We start from the raw sequence: 16,368 nt of genomic DNA, 5'->3' as shown, positions 1-16,368 counted from the left end.
CCCTGCTAACTGCTGTAGGCATCCTGCCACTCGCACAGAAGTATCTTCTGGGGTCACCTTGCTGTCGGTTTTCTGCTGTCGGTTCTTCCGCCTCTCTTTGTTTGTGTTCCTTGAAATTGCAGGTGAACTCTAGAGTCCAATAGGGGTAATAATAAGGTAGGTGAGAGAACTGAGGAGTGCTCCCTGATAAAGCTGTTTTAACTTGTTTAAGAAGCAATGTCACCAAAGTGGATTTAGGCCACCAAGGAAAGAAATTACTGCAAATCTGCACTGCTGGCTGGTGGTGGCATGGTTTAGTGGGCAGCGTGGTGAAGAGAGAACTTGAAGCTAAATCTGCCTTGTTCTGCCTCTGGTCCGTAGTGATGCCTCAAGCAAATGACTTGCTTTTCTCTATTTCCTGTTACTCCAGCATTTTACCTGGTTAAGCATATTTTGGGGAGTTAGAGATAATCTTGTGCGCTATGTCTTGATCAACATCTGAAATGCAAACGTAATAAAGTCATGCTGCACACGGCTGTGCAGAGGAATTTATTGTCTGGTCTGTCATCCTCAGACATTTCCACAGCAGTAAGTACAACTGCATGGGTGTTTGTCTAAACAGTCCCCTCTCCTGAGGTATATTCAACACAACTGACTTTTCTGCCTTTCACATGAGCAGAAAAGTCTGCTGAGGTGTCATGAGAGCTCTGGACATGCTTGGGAATCCGGGTAGCAGTGTTCTTATTTATTTAGGGGGACTATATATAGCTTCTTAGGAAGAAAACATTTATGCTTAAGAACTCAATAGCAGGTGGAATGCCATTTCTAAAACGCAGCTTGCAACCCTCTGCTGTCGTGCAGGCCAACAAATATGGTAAGATTTATGCATGTTTTGCAACTTCTAAATCTAAATGCTTTCTTTTTGGTTCAGTGCTGGCTTCGTACTGTTTTTTTCTTAGTTTAAAATGAACTACAAATTTTCTTTAAAATAGAGTAATTGGAACAAAGGTTTTTTGTTGTTTAAAATAAGTAAATATAAAATTTGTCATATAGCAATACAGCTGTTAGATTATCATGCTCTAGCAGGAGGGAGGGAAGTAAAACAAAAGGAAAAGGGATTGGGAAAATACATTTGTGTTATGCAGAGCCATGTCTAAACAGCGTGTGCGAAGTGAAATGGGACAAGAGTAGAAGGAAAATGGAGGCCAGATATGAACTTGGCTGTCTGCAGGTGCTAGGTTCTCCCTTTGAGCCTAGGTTAATTAATATGCATTGCTCCTGCTGCAAATGTGTGTGAGGAAATTGTGACTGGCATGCAGGAGGTGCCATCTGCATTGTAATTCTGGCGGTGCGAGGGACCTTCGTGGTTAAAACGTGGCTTGATTGTACAACATAGAAAAGACCCAAATCTTCAGAACTGTGTTAGGTGACTCCTAAGGTGTGGGAGCAGAGGTGGAACCCAGGGTTAGGATGAGCTATGTACAGCTTAGGTCTAGGTAAGTTCTGAGTTTGATTTGCAACTCCTGCAGAGGCAGCGGCCTACTCAAATACAACGAATTCAGGAGGACACCGGATTATTGATTGGTGCTAACCTCTGAGCTGCTCGACTGTGAAAGTCGTGGGGCAAGCAGGTTCCCTCAACAGCAAAGGAGCTGCAAGGTGGAGAGGGGTTTCGAGTCCAAGGTGAAGCAAGTTCTGCGTAATTATCCAAGGTGTGCCCCTACTGTGAGCGGGCACAAGTTAAATTAACTACCTGGGTACCTATGAGCGTGGTGAAGGAATGAGCAGGGCTGCTGTTACTGGGTAGAGGTACACAGTGATGTCTGTTACTGCAACTTTATGATTTCCTTTTTTGCCTAGACCAGCTGCACTAAGTGGCTGCATCTGCTGTGCCTATCAGCAGCGTGACTGTGAGCTTCTGACCCTGCTGTAAGTCTGTAGTACAGCCCTCCCTAGGCTGCTAAGGCATTCAGATCAGTGCAGGTTATAACCTCCCACTTCATGTTGAACTGAAGTAAGTACCCATGAACTTTAGCTAAGTTCAGGGACTATACCCTAAATTGCTGTAAATGAACTCTATCATTTCCCCCTTTGTTTCTCTTCCCTTTTCCTCACTTTGTACGCTGTCACAGACTAATGCTTAGATTATTGTGCTGGTTTACCTCTTTACTGCTGTAGGGAGGCACAATTCATTTTTGTTTGCCAAAGCATAGAAACTTGCATCCCTGTTTAAAAAAGAAGAAATAGTTTGGTTGAAAAAAATGTCAGCCATATTGTTGTTGTTTTTTTTTTTCTACTCCTTGAACGAATTCCAAGAGTTTTTATACTGAATAAAGCATTTCTGCTGTGACCTTTGCTCTGGGGACTAGATTTAGATACTAAGGAGCTTGTAGTTATTTTTTTCTTCACTCTTGGAAACTAGTGCTTTTCTGTGTGAAATGCAGCTTCTTCACTGAAATTCACCACGCACCCTCTCCCCCGGCAAGTATTTGTAGGGTACATTAGAGTATTCGTGATCCTGCAGCCTTCTTCTGATCCAGAATTCCAATGAAACTGGGATTGGAACCTGACTTCAGGACACGACCTCTGTGCTGACAGAGCTCAAACCCTCCGGTGGTGCTGCCTGCTAACATCTGCAGCGGCGGCAGGCACAACCCCCTCGGAATGTAGGACTGGAAGGAGCACCTGAAGGTACCCAGGAGATTCATGACCGATGTCCAGAGTTAAAATACAGGCTTCAAGTTTTTTAGCCATGGTAACTTCTCAAAATGTGAGGGCAAGCTTTAATTTACTTAGAAGATCAAAATTCACCAGATCTAAAGTGGTTCTAGTGTGTTCCCCTGGGGGATCCTGACACTGGTGGATTCCCAGGGATCTTAACTTCTGTTTCTGCTGTCCTCCTGCTTAGTTTCTGAAATTAGAACCTGCGGTAGTCATAGTTTTGACAGTTTTGAAAAATGTGTAAATAGTTTTTTTTTTTCTTTGTGGCTGAAGTGGTTCTTCTCGACGTATCTTGTAGTTCATGGAAACTGCTTTGATCTTTGCCTGCTAACGTCTTTCCTTTGCTGAGGTTGTAGACAGTGACATGAAGTGGATGGGGTGGAGTGGCTTTCGGAGAGAAGTATAGAAGGGTAATTCTTTTGCAGAGGATACTTTCCAAATGAAAACTGCATTTTGTCACACCTATATTAGAATTATTCCCCCTCAGTTATGCAAGTAAAAGGAAACTTGGTCTTACGATTAGGAGGCCAGAGATGGCTACAAATGAATTTAATCCATCATTTTACTGTAGATTGTCACTTTAGGTGAGTTGTACAATTTTGGATATAAATTGCCCACCCATCAAGTGTGAATGATATTTTTTTAGTGCTTTTGTTTCTTTAAGATTTAAGTTCTACAGAGCATGCTCTTTTGTGCACTTTTAACTCAGTGCTTTTTCTAGTTTTCTGAAGCTGCAATTGAATGGAAGCCTCCAGGGTACTGAAGAGAACTGGGTGGCTTTTTTGGTTGAACAGTTTATTTGCTTATTATTACTTTTTCTTACTTCTAATAAAAGATAAATTGTCAAGAGAAATTTCTACTTAATTAAAAAAAAATCTTAATTCACTTAAAACGATGGAATGTAACTGGGATGGGACAGCCTCTTCTGGGTCTATAGGTGAAATCACTTGGAATAGCACCGTGAAATGTGAGTGTGAGCTGTGTGCCACGTGTAGCTGGGTGTCTTCATGGTTTTACCGTGTGGAGGCTCTGGAGTTTTCCACCACCTTCAAGCTGGCGGAGCGAGGTTGTTTAGCTCACAGTTACGCTTTTAAAATCGAGCTTCTAGGTTCGGTTCCTGCTGCTGTTAACCCAAACTCCTCCTAACTGCCCTGTAAAGAACCCGATGAGGTTTGTTCCCGCCTTTTATTTATTTATTGCAAGGGTTGGTGTTGGGGTGGGATGGGATGGGAGCGAGCTGGGGGGCGCGCAGCACAGCGCCCTGCAGCCGGGGGCTGGGGGACTGGGGCCAGGCCTGCAGCTGGCTCAGCGGCGTGGGCCTGCCCCAGCGGGGCTCTTGGCACGGGGATTTCAGGAGATGGTGAGCGACAGGGTTGGTCCGCTGACGCACGCTGTAAATATTTAGCCTTTTCAAATTATTTTTAAAGAATCCCCCAAACCATAAGCACAGCTGGCATGCTTGTTAGCATCCCTATAAAGAAGCCAAAGAGGCTGGGTTACGTTCTCGTAGCGTGGGGCCTGGCCCTTCAGCGCGGAGATGGGGCGGCACGGGTGGAGGTTTCCCTCCCTGCTGACACTCGCGCTCTACCTGCTGCACAGATAAACAGAGGACTGAGCTCTCCCAGGCTGTCTGTCTGGCACATTTCACAAGCACTAAAACTCTCTTTCGGGAAGGCAGCCATTGCCAGGCATGTAAACATTCTGACCATGCCACAGTGGTGTCCATGCTGTGCGTTAAAGTGCTCTGTGTGAGACGTCCACATTAATAGCACCGGGCTCTATGTCTTCCTGCGCTGTGTCGCTCCCCCAGTAGGTTAGCTTTCATTTTCACTCCCATCTTTTTGAAAGGTCTGGCTTGAAATAAGTACAGACTTCTGGTGTTTCTCTTTTTTTTCCCCTTCGTGTCAGTAATCTGAAAAGGACTTTGTCCCTTACCTCTCCCCTTCAGGCTGACCCTGAAATCTGTAGGGTAGTGCAAGGATATTTTCCAGTGCTTTGAGGCTGAACTGCATGAACGGAGAGATCAAATTCCCACTGACACCGAGCAGTCCTGTCACCTTAAGCAAGTCACATAACTCCGTGCCTCAGTTTCCCCCTTAATGCAAAGTGTTAGCAAATGTCAAATCCCTAGCTGTGTGAAATGCTTTCCAGAAAGGCTTTTTTTTTTTTCTTTTCTTTTTTTCCTTCCACTCTTTTCTTTTTTCTTTTCTTTTCTCCCAGGTTTGTACTGCAAGGAGAATTTCAAATACACGGCAGAGTTGGATTGTTCTTGTTCCACTCTCTTCTTCCTCCTTGTATGCCTGCTGGGGTAGAATAAATGTCTCAAATCTGCTGCTGTGGAGTGAAACCAGGAGCCCCAGATAGACGCAGCCCTTCTTAGCTCCCCACATGCGCCAATCCCCCCTTCCAAGCCTCCAAACCCCACAATGATCTCTTCTCTTGTCCTAAGGAGTCAAAGTCCTTTGTTCACTGCTAAACCCTGCTCTCCTGCAAAGAGCTGCTGTTGTGCCATCTGTCTCTTTATGAATTTTTTAGTAGACTGGATGTTTGTGGGGAGTCAGTAACTTAAAGTGCACTATACTAGCCATTTGACAAGTGGTTCTCTTACTGCATAATTTGCTTCTCTTTCCTTTTTTTTTTTTTTTCCTCTTTTAAGCAACCAGAAAATTTCCTTACTAGTTTGCTGTCAAAAGCATTTTGAAATTTTTGTTGCATACAGGCATTTAGGTTTGTAAATGGCCAGCAAACTAGCGGCTGGCTTGTGTATTATTATTATTATTATTATTATTATTATTATTATTATTATCATTTGTAATGTAGACAGACAACAGATTTTCCAGGAGGCCAGTGCGTCAAAAGAAGCATAAATATCTCTTGGAGCATGATATAAAAATGAAGAATGGACTTGGGGGTAAGGAACTAGTTTGAGCTGTGGATGTCCTGGGCTCTGCTCTCTTCCCTCCATCGCTTACTCTGTGTATTTTTCTGTGTCCACATAATTTCTGTTTACCAGTAAACCAAGGATGTGTGTGCTTCTCCAGCTTTCACTGATACGGATACATGTGCTGAAAAATGATGGGTGGAAATGCTTTGGGGGTGTGGAAACCGTTGCTGTTAAGTTGGAGATTGTTTTGGATCGCTTTACAGAGTTACTCTACCTCAGGCTGTCGGTTGCTGCCACCTGGGCTGAAGGTTACCATTTCTGAAATGAAGCCAAAAATAAATTAGATTAGTTTAAATCACCGCTGATTTCAAGCACAGATTTATTAGGAGGTTTACAGAACTGGAACCTCTTTTCCACTAGCTTTCTGTGCGTGTGCCCCTAGCTGTGTGCTGTCATTGTGTGACTGCAGCCATTTTGTCCTGAGCCCTGCGAACAGGGTGCTTGCCGTTTTTTGGGTGTGTTTGAGTGAAAGTGGGGTTGTGAAGGGAAATATAGTGGGTGGGATTGCTTTGGTCCTACCAAGTCCATAACTGGAATAGCTGGGACGTGTTCTGCTTTCAGAACTGCAAGGTGAACAGGTTGAGCCTGAACCTAGATGAATAATTATGTAACTAAAAATAAAAATAAAATCCGATTATTGCTACTTTTTGGAAGCCTTAAGAAAGTAAGTCCAAATGAAGACAAGACCAGAAGGATTTTAGCCTCTCTGGACAAATCAGATGAGCTTCTGTGATGTTTTGGTGTACTCTAGACAGTAAGCATGGAGGAGTTCCAGCCTTGCTTAGACTAATTGTGCTTTAGCTGAGATAACGAACATCGTGGTGCTGGCTGCGTTAATCTTGACTGAACAATGCAAAAAATTGGGGAGAGTTAAAACAGTTTGTGGAAAAATCCTTGCCCACTTTTAAACGGAAGGTTTGCACTAAAGTTAGGAGAAGTTTGCTCCATGTAAGTGCTGAGTTCTCATAAACAGAAAGTGAGGAGCTTAAATGGCCGCATGGCCCGCGGATAACGAGAGGTCTCCGAAGGACAGATGAGATAGTGTGAGGAACCGTTAGAATCAAGGGCTTTGGTAGTAGCAGAGGGGAATGGAATAAAAGTTTCCCATGAACTAAAGCACCTCTGGGAATAGGAGCTGGTGATAAATTCACTGTGCAGACAGCACAAGAGAAATCCTGGGTGTGTGGAGCAGGAGTGTGCGACGCGGGGTCTCTCCAAGTCCATTTTTTTTGAACATTGGTCTGTGTTTGCTTGGATCCATCTGCACTCAGCATTGACTATGCCAATATTTCAGAGTATCTGCACTCTAATGAAAGCGTCCCCTGTATTTATGACCTAAAATGGTCTTCCTTATCACCTTGCCACTCCTCAGCCTCTGTCTAGACCTGGTTTTATGGACTTGTCACTTCATTTGCCCTAACCTTTTTTGTTACTGCCTCTTGCTTCCCTTTTGAACCTTTTGTTTCTGCCCGTCCCTTCCCTGTGTGTTTCGGACACCATCTGTTTCTGGTGGGATCTCATGTATTTTTTTACCCTGTAAACATCCCAGGATTTCAGCCTCTTCGAAGTGAGCGTTTCACATCTGAAGAAGACCTCGCAGTGAATGTGCAGTATCTGTTTCCTGCTTTCAGACAGCGTGTGAACCAATTTTTCTCCTACTCAGAACATCGCCCAAAGTCCTTGTAAAAACGAGGACAAGATTTATATTAAAAGTACATAATATATATCTGAAACGTGAGTCAGTTGGAGCTGGCCTCATAATTTTAACGCTATTAAGTACTTAGGTGATGACCCTAAGATCCTGCAGGAGGTGTGTGACACGGTGAGGGGTGCAATCCAAGCTTTGTGTCTTCCAGGCTGGATCGTGTAAGCACGTCCTGGAAATGCATTTCCTCTCGTAAGTGTAGTTTGTATATCCATCTTTCCCTCTTACTTGATTTGGATCCCTAATGTGCTGCTGTCATCCACCCCCACCCCCTTTTCTTTTCTTCCCTCCCATCTTCTCTTCTCCGCTAATTTCCTTCCCAAATAACGAGCTCCGTGGGCGTTCCATTTATAACTCCATGTTTGGTGGCTTTTCCTTCAAGTGGAGTCCATTGAGCTTGTAAATTGTGTTGGATCAGTGAGCCTATAATGAGGCTTCTAAGTCCAAACAGTGCAGGTCTGCTGGGATTTTATTGTTCATAAAGCTTCTTCCCTGGGGAGTGATAGAGCCATTAGGTGTGCGCTGTGTTTAATATTTGGTCATGACAGGAAGCAATAATTTTCTATCTTTTACTGTGACTCCCGAGTTGTTTTTAAGCAGTCAGCTTATTTGAGCCTCGGTGACTGTGAACCTATTAGGCAAAAGGGGTTGCTCTTTCCTACCTGGCTTTGTATCTTTCTTACAAAGGCTGTTTCAACAAAATAAAATAAAATGAAGTGGCAACTGATCGCCCTATGGAGGCTTTTAATCACTCATCCCTCTCGTGAACTCCCAAGCACTGTCACACCTGACAGGAGATGGCATAAAGCTGATTTCACCAGATGATGGCATTTCTCGTGCTGAAGGGATTTTTTATTTATTTATTCCAGCACAGAACAACAAGCAGGCTATACGTATGGTATGTTGGAGATTTGGGGTTTTATCCCATTTTCATATAAATCCACACCAAGACTTTCTTGAATTTAAATGGAAGCAGGAGCAAGGTATTCAATTATTTTGGAAGTTGTTGTATATAATTTCCACAGGGGGGGAAAAAATCAAAAGCAACTAACAATTTTGGGTGCCTCCAGATTTTTTCCAAACTTCAAATATAAGCCATTTTCAAAAGGTTCCATTCCTGGATGGCACTACAACTAGCAAAACCACTTCCACTTAGTGGAAAAAAATTCCACTTAGAGTATCTTAAAACAAATTCATGTAACATTCAAAATATACGTTTTAAAATGTATTTTTACTGAAAAAAAAACCCACACAACTCCCCTCCCTCCCCCAAAAAATAAAAAAAAAGGACTGAAAAAAGCTTGCTTTTCTAGAAAATTTGGGATTTGCAATTTGGGAAAGAAAATTCTACATTTTTCCAGCATTTTTTTTTCTCTCTCTCTGTTTGTTTGTAGCCCTTAGCTTCCTTTTCAAAGAGCAAAGGTATAGCATTATTTTTTAAATTGGGAGTCTGAAGTCAGTTGGTAATTTTCCAGTTCACACGCACTCCTATTCCCCAAGTGTTTCAAGCTGAACTTTGGCCTGTATTTAACCGGTCTATTGTTTTTGAACCAAGTGCTGTCCAACAGAGCCTCGTGGCGTTTATCCTTAATATATCTCAGGAGAGGTGTGAGGTAGAGGCACCACTGTAACTGTCACCCAGCAGACCCCCCGTTTCATTTCCCCCTTCCAGCAGGAAGTTTTCTGGTGGCCGTAGGAAACGGCAGCGCGGTTCCTTACACAGATTCCTCTTCCTGCACCCGAGGACCCAAACTGGGGCAGCCCGCAGCTGGGGAGAGGCGTGAGGCTGGGTGACAGTGAAAATGTGCCCATCAGCCTAGGCTCTGCTTCTACTAGGTACGAAAAGGCATTCCCCCATCCGTGAGCAGTTGTTCTCTGGGAAATTCTTGTAGTTCAGAGTGTTATTTAGGACATAGCTCCCTACTGGTCAGTAAGCAGAACTCCAAGGTAAGATTTCTTTGTAAGATGAATATTTCTCCATGGGGAAGAGAAATAGAATGGGATGGGGAATTTTAACTGAATTTAGAAAATCGATGGTCAAATAGCCTCTTGGTGGCTCGTGTTGTAAGGTTCCTGTTGCTCTGTTCATTCAAGATCCTTTACCAAAGGAATAGCCCCAACCCATTTCTGTTACAGGAGTCTCGCCAGGCAAGATGAAACAAAAAGGCTGAGCTAGAGGAAGCCCATAATGGCCAGTGAAACGGGGAGTTGGCCTTCTGTGGTCCTCAGAGGCACGCAGCTGTTAGAAACCCAGCACTTCATGTTAACGAAGCAAGCTTTAGTGGAAGGGATGGAAATTAGGAGGGCTGAAGTCTTGTTTCCCACGGTCTCCTTCCTGTGGCCTGTGTCGGAATTCGGACGAATCACATCCCCCTGAGCCTACCTCGGGGTGCCCATTAAAATTGCAAGACCTTTGAAAGGAGTGTGGCAAGCCAGGTGGGATGAGGGGAGGAGGGCACTTTTAGCTAGGAGCTGCGTGGGGATTCTGCAGTGCTAACTGGGACAGCAGTCTGAACAGCATTGCTGGTGCTTGTCAGTGCTGACAGAAGATGTCCTGAGCGTGTTGGTGGCTGGTTGAGGCTGAGCAGAGTCAGACCACGCGGCTGGCCTGAAAAGAATATTCCTGCTTACATGTTCAGACAGCACAGTGTCAGCTAATGGGGGGTTTAGTGCACACTGGTAAGTACCAACAATTTCTTTCTGAGAACACAGGCCGCTGCCTGAGCTGGAAGAGTCGGGGTTATAGAAAAATTGCTGCTCGAAGCATCATAACTTCAGATCCGTATGACCCGAAGTGGTTAGTGAGCGGAGAACTCCATCTCTGCAGCCGGTGGCATGTTGAGCCCTTTTCCCTCTGCTCCCGTTTCTGGCATGAAGGCAGAAACTGCTGCTCTATGGATTTTTCTCCCCTTTAAAGAAGAAAAAAAAAAGAATAGAGTAACTATTCTCATTGGAAATGCGAATCCCAAGCAAGCTAAAATGATATCATCAAGCACAAGCATTCAGGCTCTGTAGACTGCTAGGAAGTTACTCCTAGTTACTCCTCTGACAGTCTTTCCCTTTTACTCCTGATGCTTCCCTCAAAGAACCAGACAACTTTCGCCACAGGATGTGCCATCAGTTCTGCGTGCTTCCTCTGCTTTCCATTGTTGCTGCTGACTGCACCACCAAGCTGTTTTTTTTTTTTTTTTTTCAGTCTGATTATTGTAGGTGTTCACTTGCTCTAGTTAGGTCTGTTTCTTTGCTCCAGGGGAAAAGTTTTCCACTACCATATTTTCCCTCTGGGTTCTTGTCTTGATCTTTGGAGCTCTGTGCAAGAGGCTTGTATCAGAAAGGGAAGAAATAATTGCCTTGCTCTTATGGCTCCGTACCCAAGAGCAATGTTGTGAAAGCACAGTTGCACAAGGTATGGTTGCATTAGCCAGATACACACGCTCTTTTTGAAAATGCCAGACCTTAGAGGAAGATCACGGGCTGTTTGAACAGAGGTGACATAGGGAGGGTAATGACAGAGGCGTTTAAAGCAGTTGAAAGCCAGTGCACAGTGTACAGATGAAATTAGCTGGTGGCACAAAGAAATAAGACTTGAAGCTCAGAGTGGTGATGCCAATACAAATTGGATTTAATTGCTTTTGAAGACATGTGGTTAAATTTTCTTATGCAACGTTGACAAAAAGCTACTTCAGCACATGGGTCCTGATTCAGCAAAGCAATTAGCACTTGATATTAGTTAGCATCAACATCAAGAAACATGGATATAAATGTTTTGTTGAAACTAAGTCCTGAAAAGAAAAACGGAACTGCTAAGATGCCCATCTGAGTTTCTGGCTCATTTCATATTTGAAAACTTTCTATAAGAAATGACAATTTTTATTTTCCTGTGAAAGAAAGGAATAAATCTAGGATTCTCACATTCACCTAAATTTGAGGGGGAAAAAAAAAAGTGTTGTTTTGAACAACTGGTAAAACCGAAAAGGTTTGCCCCCTTCACGCATGGGATTTATCTTGTATTTCTACCTTAAGCTTTTATTCTGGGTAGCTTTAAATGATCCTTGAATTCATTGCTACTAGAAATTTCACTGGGACTTCAAACTAGATTGTGCTAGATACTAAATTTGAGTGTGAGTGAATACTTGAACAGTGATGTTTTCCCAAATCTATATTCTCATTAGGAACATGGGCACTCAGTACCTTGAAGAAAAATAATAACTTTTAAGGTTGAATCCCTGCCAGTGTAAATCATTCTACTTGATGTTGACAAAATATCTGGTCAGTCAAAATTCCTCTGCTAAAGAGGGGAGAAAAAGTATACAGCGTTGTGTCAGTGTCACTTGTTGACATAGAACCTCAAAAAATCCTCTGGGACATTTTTGTTAAAGGGTTTTTTTCTTTTCCCTTTATCTCAAGCATTTCCCAGCATTCCTTCAGGACATCTGGTTCTCTCATTTTCTAGCTTTACTTCAGTGCCTTCAAAAAAATATCACTCTGTTTCTTTCTATTTAGCCAAGCAACACAAGCGGGCTGATAGCCCTGCTTGATAACTTGCCTAAAACATAGCTGCCCTTCAGAAGCAGCAACCTTAACCATTTCTCTGATGGGTAGAGCGACTCTTCCTCTGGCTTTTCTTCTGTAGCTTCAGGGTTTTTTTTTTACAGGCGAAATCAGCGTTACAGATGAAGATATGTTAAGCTCTCATTTTCTGCATGCACACGTTTGATGGCTATTTTGCTCCACTTGAGAACGCTGCTTTAGCAAGAGAAAAGCAGAGAGCATTTAAGTGCTGTCTGTCTCCGCAGATCAAAGCGGATTTTAGAGCAGCGTGGATTCTGCTCGTTGGCTAATGTGAACTGTCACGCAGCTCTGACAGTTTATCTGTAAGGTTTGCCTCTAATGCTGAGTGTGTATGGTGCTTGGTTTGGGGCCGTCCTTTCGATGGCCCCAAACTTGCAGTTTTGGGAAATGATACTTCTGGTCCAGAGGACCAGGCTTTGGAGTTTGGTGAGGAATTCTCTACTGGACCAGGAGGCAAGACTGGAAGATTAGGACCTGACAGTATTTGGGTGCAGCTGGAGCCTGGGGGTGAGGCAAGAAGCAGCTAGAATGAGCGGGTGAAAATGGGGAAGGGGACTGCTCAGTCAGGGACCTTGTGGTGAGGTGCATGCTGACCTGGTGGGGAGGGATTGTGTCATAATTATGCATTGTATATTCCAAAACAGATTTAAATTAGAGTTGCTTCTTCAATCTTGATTTTAACATTTATTAGCTTCTGAATGAGATTTACAAGCTCAGTAGTATTCCTGTACTTCAGATCCTGGACACCCTATTTACATTACTTTCAGGTCTGGGTAAAGCTTTGTTTCCATTCAAGTTTCAATATGAGTATTTAAAAATAAAACCTCCTGCATTTTGAATGCACATTACTTTTCCATCTATAAGAAATCTACAGCTGTTCCAAGAGCAGTTTGGGGGCAGTGGCAGCACTGGCAAAGAGCAAAGCAAGGTAGTTTTTAACAGGGCGTGCAATAGCCTGCAGCGCAGCTGTGATCCCACCCATGTACAACGCCTGTAGGACTTTAACAGACTACTATGATTTTGCTTAGCTTTACCCTACACGAATTGAGTCTGCCCGTCTTCCTCTTTTTTCCCCAGATGTAACATTTCAAATGCACCTTGTGTATCTGTGGTGGTCCCGAACAGGAAAGTTAAAGCTGAAGCCATTGGAGAGACAGCCTGATTGGAGTTGCAGCCCTTCCCTGCTAAGATGTGGATCTGAACTTGAAAAATTAACCGAGTCTGTTTCTCCCTGCAGCTGCTTCTAGCCCCCACTGCAAGCGCTAAATCTAAGTGCCGAATGGAAGATGATTGGCAGCTACCTCCTCCAGCAGTGGAGGCCCCACGAAGGACGGTGTGCAGATAATGAATTGGTGTCCTTATCCCAGGAGACCGAGCATTGCAATGCGGTACCCACTCTATTCTCCTGTCACCCATGGTGTAGCGTATCCCCTGGATACAAAGCGAACTCCAGGTCTTAGTGGCATAAATCTAAGTTCTCAGTCTTAAGTGTGCTTCTCCCCCTGCTCCTGAGATCTGTGTGAAATGTGTCATCTTCCCCTGAAGTGGTATCTGTGCCTTTCCGACTGCAGGGGGGTAGCAGCACCTCCTCTGTCTGCGTGCAGACCCGCCTTCGAGCACAAACCCTAAGCGTTGGCCTCCTCTTGCGTTTCTTAGAGCAGGGACATGCCTTTCTTATGACTCGGCACTGTTGCAGGTATCTTTGCTGAATATTCTAGCCTTAGGGTGAGGAAAAGGGAGCTGGGTCTCTTATGCTCAGCATCTCTCTTTGTCAGCGACTCAGTCTCTGTGCTGTCTTCTACAAATTACTCTTCCTTCCGAGGACCTGCCAAAAGCTCAGGTGCTCATATTCTCACCGCTGCCTTAACCCCATCCATTACCTGGTGTCAGTGAGACTGGAAACAACGTCTTGTTGTCTGTCTGAACTCCGTGCTTAGGTCTGTCTTCAGCAAAGTTGGGTTGCTGGTAGAAATAGATCTGATGGACAATTAGCCTAGAGCCAACTGCTGTGCACTGTTTTGCATGAACTTCTGGGAATGCACTACCTAAAAGGAGAGCAACTGTTAATATATAGCAAAAATTAAGATCCAGGTCTAATATCATGACTTCTTTGCAGCTTGGCAGTATTAAAAGCCTTAAACTGGGCTCTTGTTTACATTGATTTTAGGATCTCTTTTAAGCTCCCGATGTTTTAAGCCTGCCCAGGACAATTGGCCTGTTTTCTTGCATTTCAGTCGTTCCTTCTCCATCTTTTCTGTTTAGATTGGAAGCTCTGCAGTGCAGGGCTTTTTGTACTTTGATTTTGTGCAGTGCCTAATGGATTGGAGTCCTGCTGCAGACTGGGTCTCTAACTGCTCCTAAAACAACATGATGGTTGCTACTGTCCACCGAGACGTATTCATTTAGTAAGTGAACTTGAGGGACAAAGTCCCCTTTCTCCCTAAGACACTTTTTTTTTTTAATTGATGTGATTTTTTTTGAAGTAACTCATAGCACTAGCTAATTAACCACTTAAATATTTTCAATTTTTAAAGAAAATTGTTTTCCAGATTTTTCTTAATTTTTCTCCTAATCAGCAAAACATTTCAGTAGGTTCTATGACTTGTTGAAACCATTTTTAAAAAGAAAAAACTTTTTTCTCCAAAAAATTTTCTTCTGCCCCCAGAATGCTGTTGCAGAAGTTTAATTTTTCACCAAGAAAATGTGGTCTCAGATTCAAAATTTGGAAATTTTGAACTGAAACTGGATTAAATATATTATTAAAATGATTCTACTTGTATGCCCCAAATAATAACCCCTAATGATAGGGTCTCGTATTTCTGGGCTGCTGGTACTAATTGGCATTATGTGATCTAATCTGTTTGCCGGTTGTTCGGTGGCAACTGAAATGTGAGATGGCTTTCACAATAATTTACTGCTGCAGTGGTGCTGCTGAAGAACTTCTGGTAGTGGACGAAAATCCTGTTAAGTGCAAATGCAAAAACTGGCTTTCAGTCTGTTTTGGCTTGGGCCAATGCCCCCGGCCTGAAGGGTTTGCTGTAAAAGGCACGGCCCTCGCTCCTGCGCGTACGGGGTCAGAGGAGGACGGGGCGGTGTGTACACCTCCCCTGCCTCCTGCCGTCGGGGCCTCCCACGGCCTTGGGACTGGTGGCTCCGTATCACTGCGATGATCCGTATGGAGAACTTCCCGCTGGCATTATCCACCAAGAAGTCCACCAGTTAAAACAAAGCTCCTCCCGTATCCCATTGAAAATTTTGTCCGTTGTAGAGTCTCATCCTAAGCCGTGTGTTCTCCTGGAGTTCACTATTGTTTTGTCAGCGCACCCATCACAAAGCAGAGGTCACGTCAACATGACCTTTTGCTGGTACAAGGAGGCTGCTAAATAATTCACGTGGCCAACTTGATTTCGGGGTCCACATTTGTTTTTTCCACTCTCCTAATCAAGATGCTCATTTAATTCTATTCCAGCACCTGTTCAGCAATTAACACCCTACAATTTGCATCTTACCCTGACATTTGCTATCTTTCCAATTAGTTTTTATATCAGTATAATTAGGTAGGGTTATTACAGTGCATCAAGCAGGGTCGAGGATATTCCCAAGCCTTTAAGCTCTTTCCCAGATTTGTTTAGGGAAGCCACTAAGGGTAAACGGTTGATTAGGATCACTGTTTTTCTTCTTCATTCAGATCAGGCGAAAACTGTTTCCCCATGTGGCTCATGAAAGATCAGGGAAATATGTCAGTCTGTAAGAACTAATATTATGTAGTTCATGACTTTTTGGGTGAATTTACAGGGGATTATAAGTAAGGGTCAGGCTGGGTAGCCACTTCAGTAGCACTCATGAGGGGACATTACGCTTTTGCTTTATATTAAGCTCAGCAAATTGTAACAATGATTTTAATTTTTAAAATCAATTTTTGGAGTTAATGTGTGGGTGGGGAAGAAACAAATCAAAATTAAAGGGCAACCTAACCATATTGAACACAGCCTAATTGGTAAAGACTACGGAAGTGAAATGCCTATTCTTAACACTTTTTAATTTAAACTTCACGCAGTGAAGTTCTTGCTGTTCAGCCCCTCTCGGATTCGATTCTAGGCTCTCCGATTCCAAAATGGCCTTGCAGCCAACGTATGAAGAGTGTCTAGCACAGTGGACCTTCCTAATCCTCCTGCACCAGCAATACTGAACAGGGTGGCTCTTTGCTGCTGATGTTGAATTTTTATCCATCAATATACGATGCTGACATAAGGGGGACTTCTGTGTGTGTAGGGGAAGTGGGACACTGGGAGGCGAGATCTATAGTATGGATCAGAGAGGAGAAGTGTTTTCTGATCTCTCACCACCCTGCTCTGCATGGTGCTGCTTTTGGTTTGAAATTATCTCCCTCCAACTCCCCAGTTCCCCCGCATCTCTCTTAATTCTGTAGGTGCATACAAAGGCCGTA

At 43.6% G+C, this 16,368-nt stretch overlaps 1 protein-coding gene and 1 long non-coding RNA gene across 5 annotated transcripts in view; one reads left to right on the top strand and one right to left on the bottom strand.

Annotated features, from left to right (window-relative positions):
• The window catches only part of EBF2 (EBF transcription factor 2), a 151,963-nt gene that overhangs the window by 29,948 nt on the left and 105,647 nt on the right, over window positions 1–16,368 (top strand). The gene's annotated exons all lie outside the window — the stretch shown is intronic.
• Window positions 9,890–14,972, bottom strand: LOC125179729 (uncharacterized). Its single transcript, XR_010826669.1, has 3 exons — window positions 14,837–14,972; window positions 13,802–13,966; window positions 9,890–10,258 (listed from the first exon to the last, which is right to left on the bottom strand). It is a non-coding gene; the product is annotated as an uncharacterized lncRNA (long non-coding RNA).

The sequence above is a fragment of the Anser cygnoides genome, chromosome 26, assembly GCF_040182565.1.
Source record: "Anser cygnoides isolate HZ-2024a breed goose chromosome 26, Taihu_goose_T2T_genome, whole genome shotgun sequence".
Taxonomy (NCBI): Eukaryota; Metazoa; Chordata; class Aves; order Anseriformes; family Anatidae; genus Anser; species Anser cygnoides.
Note: the sequence above shows the minus strand (reverse complement) of the source record. Positions and strands in the feature narration are given on the sequence as shown.